Genomic DNA, 15,207 nt, shown 5'->3' on the forward strand with positions numbered 1-15,207 from the left:
ATGTTGTAATTTTTATTACCAATGTAAGTCAAGAAGAACTAAGATTTAACTGATACAAGACTTAAATTATTGTAGTGTATCAATGCATAGAAAAATCTAGATTTTTACCATGTAGAAGAGGAGAATGAAACTCTGTATTATCATATTTGTCATTGTTTCAGTAATCAGGTGTAGCCAAGGTTCTGGTCTTTACCAAGTGACTTTGAATAAATACCTTTTTCCCCAATATAATTTTTAATTGGTTGCAGAGAATAGACCTTAAATGGAACTAAAGGCTACTAAAAATACCTGTGGGGAAAAAAAGTCTAGATCTTAATACCCAATTGATGTTTAGTTATAAAATGAACAGATTTTAGTAAATGTTTTGAGATTTTTCTCCATTTTAAAAGGATATTTTTTGAAGTATTTTGCTCAAACTAGAAGTGTTGTTTAGGAGAAGAATCCTTATTTGCACACTGACTTGTTGGTGAGGCAGAGATGTGCCCCAGCAAGGATGGCTGAAATACTCCTGGGATATGCTTTCTTGGGAAGCTGTCAGTGACAGATTTTGGAGAAAGGGCAGAGGAAATGAAAATCACGTTTTTAAATATTTTTTAAACTTTGTTAAAATGCAAACTGGTGAGACGTGTTAGATTTGGTCTCATTTATGATGGTAATGAAGAACAGTTTTTGCATTAATCACTGCTGAAGATGATTTACAGTGTTTCAGCAAATCAATAGCAATTGTCAGGAAAATATGATGGGAATTTTATAATTCGGTGTAGCTGCAATAGTAAGATTAAGTTTTTAATGTTTGATTATAATTTTTGTTTAAAGGTAAGACTAGTGTATACTGGAAAACTAAATTAGGCTCTAACTTTTGTGGGCAATAAAATGGTAAGTGTGATTCTCTTTTCATATTAAATGTTTGAGGTATTAATTTCTTTTCTATAATTATTTATTGCTTAAAATTGACAGTCTAAATTGGGAATTATTGTAGTTATTTGTCCTGTAAGTGAAATTTACGGAACTGTTATTGATGATGGCCTGGGAGAAACAGGAGTAAACCTTGTTCTTTGAGTTTTTTTAGTCATATGAAATTAGATGAATGAACTAATTAATTTGTTGTAGAACTGTACTCTCTGTAAAAGCCAAGGAATGGGTCAGGTAAGTCAGAATGTGGAGCTTTTAGTTACTGAGATTAAAATGAGTGAGCTGTTTAGCTGAAGGAGAGCTGCATGTGCTTCCAGCAGAAACCCAGAGGCCCAGTGGCTCATCTTTTGCAGTGTCCTAAGGGAATTCCCCTGGAGCCCAGGAAAAGGCTGTTTTCCCTGTGTGCCCCCAGGGGCTGAGGGAAGAGATGTCCCGGTGCCCTGAAGGTCACCCAGCCCACCAGTGACAGCCAGAAATAGCAGTGGCCTCTTAGTGTGGCTCCTCTGCTTTCCACTGTGGTGGATGTGCTTACTCTCTGCAATGCCTTAAACCACAAAAGCTTTTAGCTATGCTTGGGTCTTTCTGGATATAGAATAGTGCCAAAAAAAAAAAAAAAAAAAAGTTTTCCACACCCCTGTTTCTTCTGCTCTAGTCTAAAAATAGCTGCCTTGAATGACCTTGTAGAGTCTTTTTTATAGTAGCTCTGTGGAATTGGAATTCTTTATTAAGTATCTGCTTCCAGTTCTTTTTATCACTGAAGTGTTTTTGTTTATAGAGCATTTACCAGATATTTCTGCATGTAAACAGGTCTGAATTTCTAGGATTTTGGCTCTAGACTAAGCAGTGTTAATGTTTGCATTGTCTTGGAAAACTCAGAATGGGATGTTGGGCAAGATAGTTCACTTTTCTCCTGTCTCTGGTGATTGCTGCCTTGATGCTCCCAAGTCCTTTAACAGAGCTAGGAACCAAGGTGGAGTTTCCTATGGAATTCCAGACTTTTATTGGCTTTGCTGATAGGTATCTCTGAGAACACTCAATTCCAACATCCCAGCTGCAACAGTTAGAAGCAGAAAGGATTTCAAGGCTGTATTGGATTGTACTGTAAACACAGAAAAGTTGACGTGTTGTTTGAACAGCATATTTAGGCATTTTACTGCATAATTAGGACTCATGTGCCTTTTTTCCACACTGGGAAGTAAAGCTTCTTTTGGCTCAAAATTAGTCTTAACCATAATAACTGTTCTATGAAGGACTGGTTGAGCTTTGTGGGAGACTGGTTTCAAGATAAAATTTCTGATGTAATGCATGATTTCTGTTGGGAGCTTTTAGTTCATTTGCGCATTTATGCATTCTTTAATGCTGATATTTTTTATTTTTTAGCCACATGTAATGCTTTTTTATTTCCAAAGTGAAAGTGTTCTGTTATTGCTGATGCAGAGGATGTGGTGCAGTTCAGTGCCATTCATTTGGCTTTTTGTGCTGAATAAAGCATTTAATGTGTCTTTAGTGCTCCACCACAACACTTAGAGAGACATTAATGAGTAAAATTCAGCTTAAATGAGGATTTTTAATGGCTTTTGTTATTTAGTTTAGCAGGGCGGTTAACTGTGCACATAGTCAAAAATAGGTCTTTGGCAACAAAGGTAATTATCAATAAAAACATGTACTTAGTGTTGGTTTCCTGGAAACCTACTCTGGATGTGATGCTTCAAACAAGTTCTGAAAATACAAACCAACTCATGTGACTCTTAAAGAACAACTTCAGAACTGCAATTTTTTTGCTTTCCTTTTGGTGTGCTGATATTTGAAAATTCTTGAGCAGGGAACAAGACTGTTAGGACCGTTTTTCTGTCTGAGGAGTGTTATTCTAGGTATAGAGATTTGTGTTTGTAATCCACAGGAGAAAGCAACATTAAACTAATATTAGACTTGCATAATGTGAGGATGAGAAGACCTCTGTGGAGATGCTGCTACTGTCCCCAAAAGGGGTGTCACAAATGGGCAGGTATTCAGATGAAGCTGCTCCTGGTGGGAAGTCAAGAGGGAGTGTTTTCCAGGGTATTAAATCTTGTGTGTAGTACAGCAGGAGCTCTCCCACAGGAATGCCAAGGTGTATCCCAAATCGAAAACATTTGGCAGACTTAACCAGGAGCCCTGTGCTGAGGAGGCGGATTTAGTTCTGAATTTGCTGGGGTAATTATGCACAAATCATGGGTCTTGCTGCTGCTGACCTTATCAACGTTGTGGTGGTGAAAAGCATCTTCTCTGAGATTTCAGCACTTCCTTAGCCAGGTGAATGTAGGGCTGTCAGCAAAATCTTTATTCCTTGTGTGGTGTTAGCCAGAAAGGGAGAGGAAGCTACTTCCAGCTTTTATGGGAAAAGAGCTCTGAAGCCTGTTGATGTTTTGTTTTATTCCCTAATTACTGCTGTTCTGCTTTGGTTCATTGGCAAGCTGTGTTCAGTTTATTTACCATGTTTTTATCAAAAATGATTGTTTCACACTCATGTACTTGAGAAACACCATTTGCCAGCAGCAAAAAAATCAAAATTACTTCTGATGCTGCTCTTCCCTCAGCCACTATAGGAGCATTGCAGCAGTAGGGAAAAAAAAAAAAAAAGTCTCTCTGGGTAACTTAATTATATAACTCAATTTTACCTTGTTCTTTTTCCCCAGTTCCTCCCTCCCTCACTCCCTGGTCAGACTCTCCACAGAAATAGTGTTTATTTGTTTAAGATGGTGCCCTGAGATGTTTATCTTGAACTGTGCTGGATGTCACCAGCTATCCTGCAGAGTTAATATTAGTTTTGGTGTCTTTGTCTTTATGTGGCCCCTCTGAATGGGGGATGCTGAAGTCTCTCTAGAGAGAATCTCTTGGAGAAGTCCTTGGTCTGTCAGCCTTTTGCTCTCCAGTTGATTTACTGTAGTCACTCTGTGACTGGATGAGAACCTTTCTTTTTAAAGCTGGTTTTCTTGGAGATGTTTTTTTCCCTAGCTGGGGTGAAACAGCTGACTGAGCTCATCTATCATGAATGCTTTGCTTGTGTACCTTTAGTGCTTCCCACTGGTGTTCACATTTCTGCTCTGCTCTTGTGGTGCTCTGTGCTCTTCCTGCTGCTAAAGGAACAAAGGAAATCAGGCTGCCAAGTGTTCAGAACTTCATGGAGGTGGGGGGAAGGCAGAGTTTTTAACTTAGAAAAAAAAATCAGGCATTAAATTTAATGCCTGATTTAAAACTGGGCAGCTGATACTCAGTTTGAGCAGTTTCCTTGAACACCCAGTGGACATTCTGGTCAGAGAGGATCCTGGGCAAGGAGTTTTCCTTCCCTTTTTTACACTCTAGAGCTGTAGAATTTTAATATGTACTAGAAAACAAACCCATTTGGAGCAAAATCCCAATCCATTCCTGTTTGCAGATCTTCCAGCAGTTGTTTAATGATGTTTCATTCATCATACTCCTGGATCTGAGCTGGTTTGGTGTACCATAGAGCTCAGCTGAAACCATAACACTGTCAATGCTGATCCTGAACTTCTGTCCCTGCTCACTTTATAATAAAAACTCTTAATTGAAATCAGATTTTAATGTCAGTGCTGGGAACTTTTCAGGCAGCACAATTCTATCCCTGTGTTGGTCTGGATAGGGTTAAAATAATCTTTAATTTTAGATGGTTGATGATTTTCAGGGTAAATTTCAAGGGTTTAGGAAAATGCTTGGCTGAGTATTATAGAAGGGGTGGAAAAAAGCAGTTGCCTGCAGCCAGTTTCAGATCTCCCTGACCTGCCCTACTTTTCCAGGCTGTGGATCCAGGAGCTGGAGCCTGGAATGGAGATCTCCCTTGGCAGTCAGAAGGCTGCAGGGCTCCTTTGTTGGAGACTCTCAGAAAACTGCAAATTCAGTTCTTTTTGGAGGTGAATCTGTTCAACCTACAGGAAATCAGTTTTCCAGGGAGTAACACCTGTAACCTGTCTCTGGTTGGGAGTACACACAGAGATGGAATTCTGCTGCTGCTGCAGATTTCTGTTGTCTGTGCTGCTCCCTGCTTTGCTGGAAAAGTGTTTGAGCAGTGTCACTCCACCTCAGGGATGGGGAAACACCATTGCTGTTCATCACAAACATCACTCCTTGTGTCTACCTGTATTTTAAAAGGCTTTGGCTGGGATGTGATCAAGATCTAATGGATTTCTGTGTTTTCCGTATTTGTATTGTCCAGCTCTCACAACACTTGAGCAGTTTTGTGTCAAGTTCAGCTGCCAGGACCTGCTGTTACCCAGCCTGGGGTGGCTGATGCTCTTACTGCAGTCTGTGATGTCCTAAATGCCAAATCAGCAGCAATGCAGTGCAACTTCAAATACCAGAATTCATATTTGCTTTTTGGCACTGTAGTGGAGCTGAAATTGAGAGCCATGAAGGGACTACCTAAATTTGGAATGAGAGCTTAGACAAAATTTGGTAAACACTTTTAATAAAATTCCTAGTGCAAATGTGAATAAAATTGAAGATAATTTTGGTGAGTAGTTACACATGGATTATTCCCATGCTGGACATGGAGGAGCTAGGGCACAGACCAGAGTCAGTACAGTCTCTTATGGCAAATTTGTGATGGAGCTGAGAGGCAGTGTGGGAGTGTTGATATCCAGTCCTATGCTAATCCTTGCAACAGAGTTTGTTCCTAGGATTGTTGTTGTTGTAAATTGTTGGGGCTCTATGCATTGGTTAACTAATGTCTGTGAATCACTGTCTAGAATTTCAGGGTGTATTATGTGCTTGTTTAATTTTCAGTAACTGCTTTTGGACTGCTGCAAGCCCTACAGCTGCATTATTGTGATTCTTCTGGCCCAGATGGAGCTGTTGCTTTCTTGACAGGTCCAGAAGAAATCCATCTTTCTAATCTCAAAATGTTCAATGAAAAAAGTCCTGATAGGCTGGAATCAGTCAGGACTTCATTCTGCATTATCAACATGAAATTCCTACTACCAAGAAACAGATAGTAAAATTAAGGAGTAGAGCCAGAGAATGAGAATGTGCTATAGGTTTCCCATTTGTAGATTAGTACTGAGGGGAGCTAATTGGCCCAATTGCACAGAAATTCTGGTGCTGACTCTGGAGTCAAGTTGTTCCCTGTTCCCTTCACCACTCTGCTCTTTGCTCTTCTGGTCCTGTAGTTTAAAACAAAACAAAATTGTTCAACTTTCCTTGTTAGTAGCTATAAAATACAAACATGTATTTTTTGTAGTTCTCACACACCAGAAGTGAAGCAATTGTTACATCCCAGCTGGCTTTTTTTTTTTTTGTGTTATTGTTAAATGCTAGCATTAATAATAATTAATTGGATAATTACATAGAAATTTTCGTTCTGGCTCATGTCCATATGGATAGTATGGGCAGAAATGCAGTGTGGAGTGGAACATACAAGCAATTAATAATTTCAGTGAGTACTTGGTAAACAAGGTCAGCTCAGCAGGCATCCAGGAACTCTCTTCTGAAATGTGATGCTGTCTTCATTATCCTTTTAGAGGGTGTTGGTGTAGGACCAGAACAGCAGCAGGATTTCTCTGCCATGCACTCTGACTACACACAGCAAATTTTGGAAGGCTGGTAGACCTGGAGGTGGAGATTAAAAAATCCCAGACCTGCAGTATTTTATTAAAACGGTGTAGTATTCTCATTTGAAAGCTGCTGTTTTGCCTGAGTTGAGTTACAGTTATGCTGGCTAACAAAAATCTATTCAACTTGGCATCTGGTTTAATATTTTAGCTAATATCAAATGGGATGTTTCCGGTTTGTAATAATAGGAACATGTGGAAGGCTGACAACCTTGGTATTTACTGAGTCACGTGTTCTGAGAAATGCTAAATATTTTGCTTGGTGTTATTAAATAGAATTAAAAATCATCTTGAGTTTTGTAGTTGTCATACATGCAGCCATGCCTGCTGGAGACCTGGGAATTGCCAAGTCTAGAGCACATGGGGCTCAGGCATGAAACAGTGTGGTGGTAGCAGAGGTGCCTGGAACTTAAAATGTCACCTGGTCATGTGAGATTGATGTGGGAGGAGATGCTGGAGCTCTGGGATGGTGCTGTGACCTGTGCTAAAAAATCCTTCTTGCTGGAGACCTGCCCAATGCTTTTGCCCTAAGGAAACCACTCTGTGTTATTAGCTCTCCTCTTCCTAATTATCTTCCCAAATGGAGATAAAAAATGAACTTAATGGCTTTAGTTGGAGTCCTGCATGGAAATTTGTCTTCTCCCAAGGGGATCAACTCGCTGAGAATGTGACTCCTATAGAGAGGCCTGAAAGAGGTCTGTGTTACCATGGGTTTGAAAATAGAACTTCCTGAAATTCTATAAATGTTTTTCCAGCTGATGTGGCTTTCCAGAAGGATGACTTTCACCTGAGGCTGAGTGCAGAGTCCATGTGCCTTTAGTGGGATTGTGCCTGTGCATATCTCCCTGACTTGTTATGGGAAACACTTCCCTCACTCCTCTGGCCTGTTTAAATCACAGTGTGTGCTTTGAGACGTGGGGGGCTGGACAGAAATAGAATATTCTTTGTTCTGGGCCAGATGATCTGTGCTGCCTATTCCAGTGTTTCCAGTGAATATCAGGAATGGATGTGCCAGAGCACTGAAGGCAGGGACTGTGCAGCCTCTTGGGTTATATGGGGTACTGTCCAGGGCAGCCAAGTGTTTGTTTGCAGGGTGGTTTTCCTGGCAGGCAGCTGTTTATTGTGGCTGTTGTTAGAGAGGACCTCAGAGGACGAAGTGGGAAAGGACTGAGAGTCTGTAGTCAATGATGTGTTGATGCCAGTGAAGTTGCACCTGGTATGCAGCAAGTGTTAATTTTGAACAGCTGTCTTTAGGTAGGAATAAGTTCTGTGATCCACACTCTCAAAATAAAGAGTGGGCATGTTGTGCTAGTGACAAGATTGGGCAAATCCTCCACTGGAAGCTGGTCTGGAAAGGACACAGGTGCCACGGGCTGCCTAAGGGTGGAACACAGTCCATTTCCAGGGAGTGTTGCTGCCACTTGTTTGGAGCTCTGTGGTTGGTAACCTTGTTCTCAGGCTGCCTCCCTGCTGTTAGTTGATCAGCAGGGAACATGTGAGTGGAATTTTGGAATTAATCTCAAGGTTACATCTAAATACAGAACAAAACGGAAGGACTGTGATACATTTGCCCCCTAGTCTAGGCAAGAGCAGAGTATAATCTATGTGGCTTTTATACAGTGATTCTGGGATTTGCTGAAGAGGAAGGAATTAGGTGAAGTACTTAAAAATATTAATTCTGGTTCTGTAACCAGCTCAAAAAAACAGAATAAGATGGGCAGGACAGCCAGGTACTTATGTTTTTGTTGGTGATTCTTTCCCTCTGCAAAAGAGGGAAGAGCAGCTGTTTTGACACCAGCAGACACTGAAATCCAGGAGCACTTTTGTGTCCTAGCTCCATTCCACCTTGACAGGAAGCAAGATCCTCTGGTGGCAATTTAAGTTGAAGTTTTGGTTATTTTATACCACTGTAGTGTGGCAGAGTGACTGGATGACAAAGAAATTCTGTCTTGATGACATTTAAGCTGTCTAGTGATGAATAAAAAAGAAAGCCTCAGGAAGGGGGTTTTCAAATAATATGGGTCTTGATGAAAAGATTTTTTAAGAAAGGTTAAAAATTAAATTCCTCTGGGAGAAAGGTTTATAACTTAGAGAAGTTATGACAAGAGGGCTGTTGTTCTAGGAAATAACTTCTGGTGTGTATCAGTTGCTGAACAAAAAAATTCTTGAAAGGGAGGTTAGTTTTAGCCAATTATGGATAATGTGGTTTTAACTCTGTTTTCAGGCACACCAATAATATTTTATTCATTAAAGACTCAGTGATAATATCTTGATTGACTGCATTGCTAATTAAATGTTAGTGACAATACTTGATGTTCTTTGCTCAAGGCCCGAAGGCCTTGGTACAAAACTACTCTTTAGGAATTGAAATTCTGTTTTAAATAGAGCTTTGTAGCCTTCCATATTGCATTGTTGAGATAATGCCAAAACCCAAAGGCAGGAAAACATCTGAATTTTGGTGTAATGATCTCAGATTTCAGCTGGTCTCATGATTTTTTGGCAGTTGATTAATAAATCTGAACATGAGGGATTATTACTAATCCTTAGTGAAAAGGAGATAGTAAGAGTATTAAGAATAATTTTCAGGTATTTCTTACTCTGTTCAGGTTCATTGCACACTTTGCTGCTTTGGTGTCTAGTTCTAATTAAAAAAATGTTTTAAAATACCCCAATTATGTTCAAGTAAGGCCATGATATATTTAAGTTTTACCTTTTTTTATCAGACCCAGTGTGATATGGATGACAAATGAGAAAAAGCAGATCCCGAATTAGTGATGGATCATTTCCTGCAGTGTGTCTTTGGACTGTGGAGGTTTTATATCTTAGCAGGTAGGGATGTAAAATGCAATTCAGACACTCAAGGAAAACAGAAAAAGTGTTTTGTTCCAAACCCATCTAACTTGCCCTTGTTTTCAATGTGTTTCTGCAGTAGTTACTTGGGGGTGGTCACTGAGCTCTGTTGGGCATTTCTCCAGTTAATTTCATGTTGTTAGATTTCAAGCCCAAAACAAAAAATGGACAACATTTGGATTTTTTTTCCCCTTGGGTTCTACCTGCTTGCAGTTTCTGAAAATCCTTAGCTCGAGGACAAAACTGGATGTATTTGAGATTGGTAGGGTCTTTGGGACTGAGCAAATTCTCCTTACCTTTCCCATCAGAACTCTGTAGGGTTTAAGAGGTGCCAAGGAACCATTTTCCAGCTGACCTGGTGTGTACAGTGTTGTTACTGTCAGGAAAGTTTGGTTCAGAGTGGAGCTCACTCCTGTGCCCTTGCAAAATTGGCCATGGGAGCAGCCCTTGTTTCCTTTTTCCAGCTGTATTTGCCATTTCCAGAGCTTATCCCAAAGTCATGGCTCACTTCTGACTCATTGTGCAGAGGTTCCCTGGAGTCCTGAGTTTTCCTGAGTCAAAAGAACTCTTGGGTCATATCTGCAACAGCAAAAACTGTCAGTTGTGTAATGATTAACACATTGGGTCAGTGGCAAGCTGAGGAATTATTTTTACTTTAAAAAAAACCCTCACCATCACTCAGGGCAATAGGGTATCAGGACACAATGAGTCATTTGGTTTGAAACAGATGTCCTAATATTATTATGGAAAATAAGTTGTGAATGAGTCGTGAATTGTTTGGATGCTTGTCTCTCAGCTTTTAATATACCACTTTTTAGATATTTCTTTTGTGAAATTATTACAGGCAGGAACCTGAAAAGAGGGCTGAAAAAGCCAGGAAAATATGGTGAAGTCCAAAATTTCTGCCAATGCCACCAATACTGGACAGAGTAAAAAGGTGCCAAACTCTTGAAATTTTTTGGAAATGTATTCCTTTGAAAGGAATGAAAACATCTTTGCCCAAAGATACTTAATATGTGAAATTCTAGGATCGTGATGCTGATACAAGAGGTCAAGCTTCATCAAAATGACTTTGAAAAGCCTTTTATTTATCTTTTCTACAACATACACACTTTCTTTCCCTATTCATTGTGTTAAAGAACACAGTTGATTAGAGAATACTTAAACCTCTCCTCATCAGACTCTGGGCCTGCAGTACCGAAATGGGAGTATCCAAGATATCTTTCAGTCATAAATTCTAAAATTAAACCATGCAAGCATTCTACCTTTCTCTCTAGCTCTTCACTTCACCTTATCCAGAGGTGGAAAAAGCTTCTCCTTGACCAGCTGGCCTGTGTTCCTCTTCCTTGTTCTCCCTGACACACTTAATTTTTGATTTTTTTCATTTGCTGTTCTGATTCACTGCTTACATCTCGTTTCTCCTCTGCCGGAAGCCGATTTCTTCAGTCACTGGTACAATGTTTTTGGCTCTGTGTAGCTATTTAAAAAAAAGGTCCTTGTATTTGGAGGATTTGATTATTTTGTTATTTTAAAAAATATATTTTAAATTAATCCTTGTTCATGTGGCGTTGCAGTTCAGTTTTTTTACACTAGATGTCAATCTACTTGCATATGTGGAAGTTACTATATTGTGCCTTCTAGATATTTCTCTCGGCAACTCCCTCACTGCTTTCCATCTACTTTGCAGGTGAATCAATGCCAGGAGAAAAGGGATGAGTTGAAATATTGATTTTCTTTTGGTAGCTGATGTTGAACAGGACTTTAGCAAATAAGACAGCAGTTTTAGGGTTGTCAAGTGTAATTAAAATCACTTATTTTATTAAAGCTGGTTGACAGCTTTTATGGAACATTTCAGCCAATGTACAGAAACTTGATCCATGTCTTATTTCTTAATCTTTCTCCCCCTTTTCAAACACGATTCAGGGTTTGATTGAAATGAGATCTCTGAGTTTAAAAAAGCATTTCCCACCTTGCCATTGAAGGCCCAGTGCTCTAATGACTTGTTTAGGAATAAATGGACCTAATTCCTACTAGGAATGCAGAATTCAGTGAGTGACGTGGAAGTTTCTTGTCACAGAGCAACTAATAATTGTTACTATCTGCTTTTTAATATATAACTCCTCATTAAGTTAACCTCTTCCTTTGTGTTACAGCTTCAATTCTGTGATGTTTTTCTGCTTCTTCTGAGAGGCCCCAGAGTATAGAAGCTTTTTGTTTCCTAGTCAAGCAGTGTTTAAAACTTGTTTTAATTTGTATTTGTGGAAGATGAACCAAGATGATGTCTTACGTTATGCTGTAATCCTATATATATTATTTTTTAATTTTTGGATTGTATATAAGTGCCTTATTAATACAGTTTTCCAGGATTTTCTTTAATAGATTAAAAATACGATTTTTGGTTCATCATTGAAGAACCAAACTGGCTGGAACTTCTAGTCTTTTGGAGAACTATATTATTTAGAAACAGTTTAAAAAGGGAAAGAATATATTCAGCATAGCAGTAAAAGAGAAGCCAGACAGAGGATAATGGCTTGTTAAAAGAAAGAATTTTAAATATGCATAGACTTGGAGTTTGTTTTTCTTCGTCATGAAGTTGATTTGTGATGGAGAGTGAGACAAGCCTGAATTACTTTAACTCAGCTTTAACTCTTTAATTATTCGGAGGTGTTTTTATTCTAAAATATTAAAAGGCTTTTTGGCGTCCGGTCCCACTTGGTAGCTTAAAATGCTTTTGAACTTTTGGAAAACATAAATTTCTAACTTAGGATTTTTGAAGGATTTACTGAAGTCCTTGGTTTTTGACTGGAGGTTCCTGAAAAGTGTATGGGAGAAGGTGACCTTTACAATTATGCATCATTTATTTTGTGTTATTTCATAGGGCTGAATATCAGCTCAAGAGACATAAATTTGTGTGAAACAGCTGCTAAAATGGTGAATGTATATAAGGTAATAATTAATGAAAAATAATTTGCTTTACAAAAAATCCTTTTGATGAGCTGGGATGATTTGTATTCTCTAGCCTGCAGCAGTTTCTTTGTCTGAAAGAATTTTGCCATAAGGGAAGTGTTTTGCATTCCTTAGCAAACAGTCTCTCCCAGGATTCACTGAAGTGCCTTGAAGAACTGTAAGTAATAAGTAATTGCTTGATACCTGGAATTTTCTTTGAAACTGGATTTATTTAAAAGACATATCAGAAAAGAGTGCAGTTTGAATGTTGCATAGTAACATCATGGAACAGATTTAGGTCCTCTTTATCACATTTTACTTAAAAATCCCCAGCTTTGAGCTCTGTTGCTTTGGAGCAGCCTACAAAGTGATTATTATAGAAGCACAGGAGTGGAAAGTGTACCCTGTTCTTTGATTCTCTTCCATGTGTGAGGATGGGGATCAAAAGGAAAGCTTGGTCCTTGTCACCTGTCACTTGGTGTCCCCTCACGCACTGGAGCTGTACTGTCTCTCCCTCCTACAGACTCCTCAGCAGCCAAGGAACCTCTTCAGGAGGTTTGGGGTGGTGCCCTCATTCTCCATAGACTTCTCCTGCCAACCTGCTGGATATCAGTTCTGCGGAGAAGGTCCTGCCGATCCTACTGGACACCAAGGTATCCCTGACCAGCAGTGCTGTGAGGGCCAGGAAGGCTGATGGGACCTGGGATACTTTGGAAGAGCATTCCCAAAAGGTCGGGGAGGGAATCCTGCCCCTCTGCTCATCCCTGGGAGGCACATCTGGAGTGCTGTGTCCAGTTCTGGGATCATCAGGACAGGAGGAATAGGGAGCTCCTGGAGCAGAGCCAGTGATGGCTGCAGAGATGAAGAAGGGCCTGGAGCATCTCTGTGCCCAGGAAAAGCTGAGGGAGCTGGGACTGTTCAGCCTCCAGAGGGGCCCTCAGCCCAGGTGTCCCTATCTGCAGGGACCAGGCTCTGTTCCAGGGGGCCCAGCCATGGCACAAGATGAACAGGCAGGAATTGATTCCACCTGGACAGGAGGAAAAACTTCTTGAAACAGTTTGTCTGGAGAGGCTGTGAAGTCTCCCTTTCTGGAGATGTTCAGAACCAGCTGGATACAATCCTGTGCTGTGTGCTCTGGGGTGGTTGGACTGAGGCACTGTGGTCCCTTTTCACCTGACCCATCCTGGGATTCTGATTCTGCCTATGTTGATGCACATTGTGGACATTTTGAGCATAATACAAGTGGATGTGGAGCTCAGGTGTTGTGGAGAGCTGTTGCTCTGCCTTGATCTCTGCAGATTTAGGCACGTGTCTTGTTCATTCTTTGCCACATTTCACTCTGCTCTAAACCAGTTTTGTAGGTTTCATCTGTCCTTTTTGCTGAGTTCCTAAGTGAGCATTGTGCCACTAAGCAACAGAGTGCTGGGAACATACAGCTGCCACTTAAGGTGTGCAATGGACTCCAGATATGGCAAGGTAGCCTTGATTTGTAAGGGTGATGAAGAGACAAAAAGATTTATCTGCATAGAACTGAATGGGAAAGCTACTCCTTACTCTGAATTAAGTGCTCCCTGCACTCTCTCTAGTGTTTCTGCTTGGCTCTGGTGTTCAGCCAGGTTTCCATCAGAGTTGTGCGGCCGCTCTGTTTAAATGTGGCAGCTTTGAGCTGCTTATGGTTCATGTTAAAGCTGCGGCCATGCAACCATTTCTGTCCCATGTGCTTGTGGTAAATGCAATTGTGTTAAAATTATACATGCAGATAAAGGCCTGAATTGTTTATGCTTAGTTTTCTGTTCTGGTAATTGATTGTCCTTAGAGTTTTCCCTGTTTGTTTTCTAATTAGTCTTGTAAGGGTTGTAAATGTGTTTAGGTGGAATAAAGAGGTTTTATTTTCTGCCCTGTTGCTTCAGAGTTTGGTCAGTTGCTGTTTTCTGGTCACACCGGCCGTGTATCATTTGTGTACCTGGGAACAATGTATGTTGTTTCCTAATAAAATCAGTGGTTTGTGTTTTGTGAAAGGTACGGAATTGTCATCCTGTTACCAGTTCTTGGGTGCCATCCAGCATTTTTGATCTGTGAGTGCTGTGGGGTTTGGAGAGAATGCTCTAGCAATTCAGAGTGCTTGTTCTCTACCCACATACGGGAAGAGGAGTCGAAGTTTCATTTAACTAGGACCTACAACTTGATTAGCTGAGCAGGTTTTTCTCGCTGCGTTTTTATCCTTTTGCTGCTGCTGCAGGAGCAAGGCAAAGCGGGCGATATTAATATTTAATGGAATTTTCTGGATCTCAACCCTAATCATAGTGCTTTTTAGCTGGAGGTGTCACTCCTTGAAGTTCCTGCTGGATTTCTTTGTCTGAGAAGCTCAGCCCAGACTTCTTAAACTGGTAGACTTAATCAACCAATTGTTGTTTGGGTGTATTTTTAGGGGATCAGACTCTTGGCTTAAAAATATTTATAAATTTATATACAGAGTAGAAAATTATTGTAGTGGTTAGGTTTCCTAGATGGTCACTGAGCTGCTGCTTAACATACGCCTTGAAGATGAAGTATCCTTAAGAACTGGACCCATCAATACTTAGGAATTCTGGAGCTTTGTCTTCCAGTATTGGGAAAGGGAAGTCATTAAAAGTGTCCAACAGTTAAAAATGGGATGAAAATAACGATTTAAAGCTAAAATATGGAGTTTTATCTGTTTGAGGGGGTTAAAAATTAAGGAAATGTCATAGTATTTTTCTATATTCTGGATCAATATATGGATAAATGAGCAAAATTGCATAAAGAGGAGAAGGTTGTGAAATCAAAGGAGAATGAAGGAACAGAAGGATTTACATCACAATAGTAGATTGACTGTCAGTATTTGGATCCTGAACTAGTTTCCATTGTTTCAGTAAAC

General features: G+C 40.0%; 1 protein-coding gene across 2 annotated transcripts in view; it reads left to right on the plus strand.

The window, feature by feature from the left end:
- ACYP2 (acylphosphatase 2) overlaps positions 1-15,207 on the plus strand; it is a 32,604-nt gene that overhangs the window by 5,999 nt on the left and 11,398 nt on the right. Inside the window, exon 4 of one of the 2 annotated variants that reach the window (XR_014953898.1) lies at positions 12,835-12,964. The exons of the other annotated variant lie outside the window; for it this stretch is intronic. The gene's annotated coding sequence lies outside the window, so the exon portion shown is untranslated. The remainder of the gene's footprint in view (positions 1-12,834; positions 12,965-15,207) is intronic. 2 annotated transcript variants of the gene reach the window in all.

This window comes from Lonchura striata, chromosome 3 (genome assembly GCF_050655825.1).
Source record: "Lonchura striata isolate lonStrDom1 chromosome 3, ASM5065582v1, whole genome shotgun sequence".
Lineage (NCBI taxonomy): Eukaryota > Metazoa > Chordata > Aves > Passeriformes > Estrildidae > Lonchura > Lonchura striata.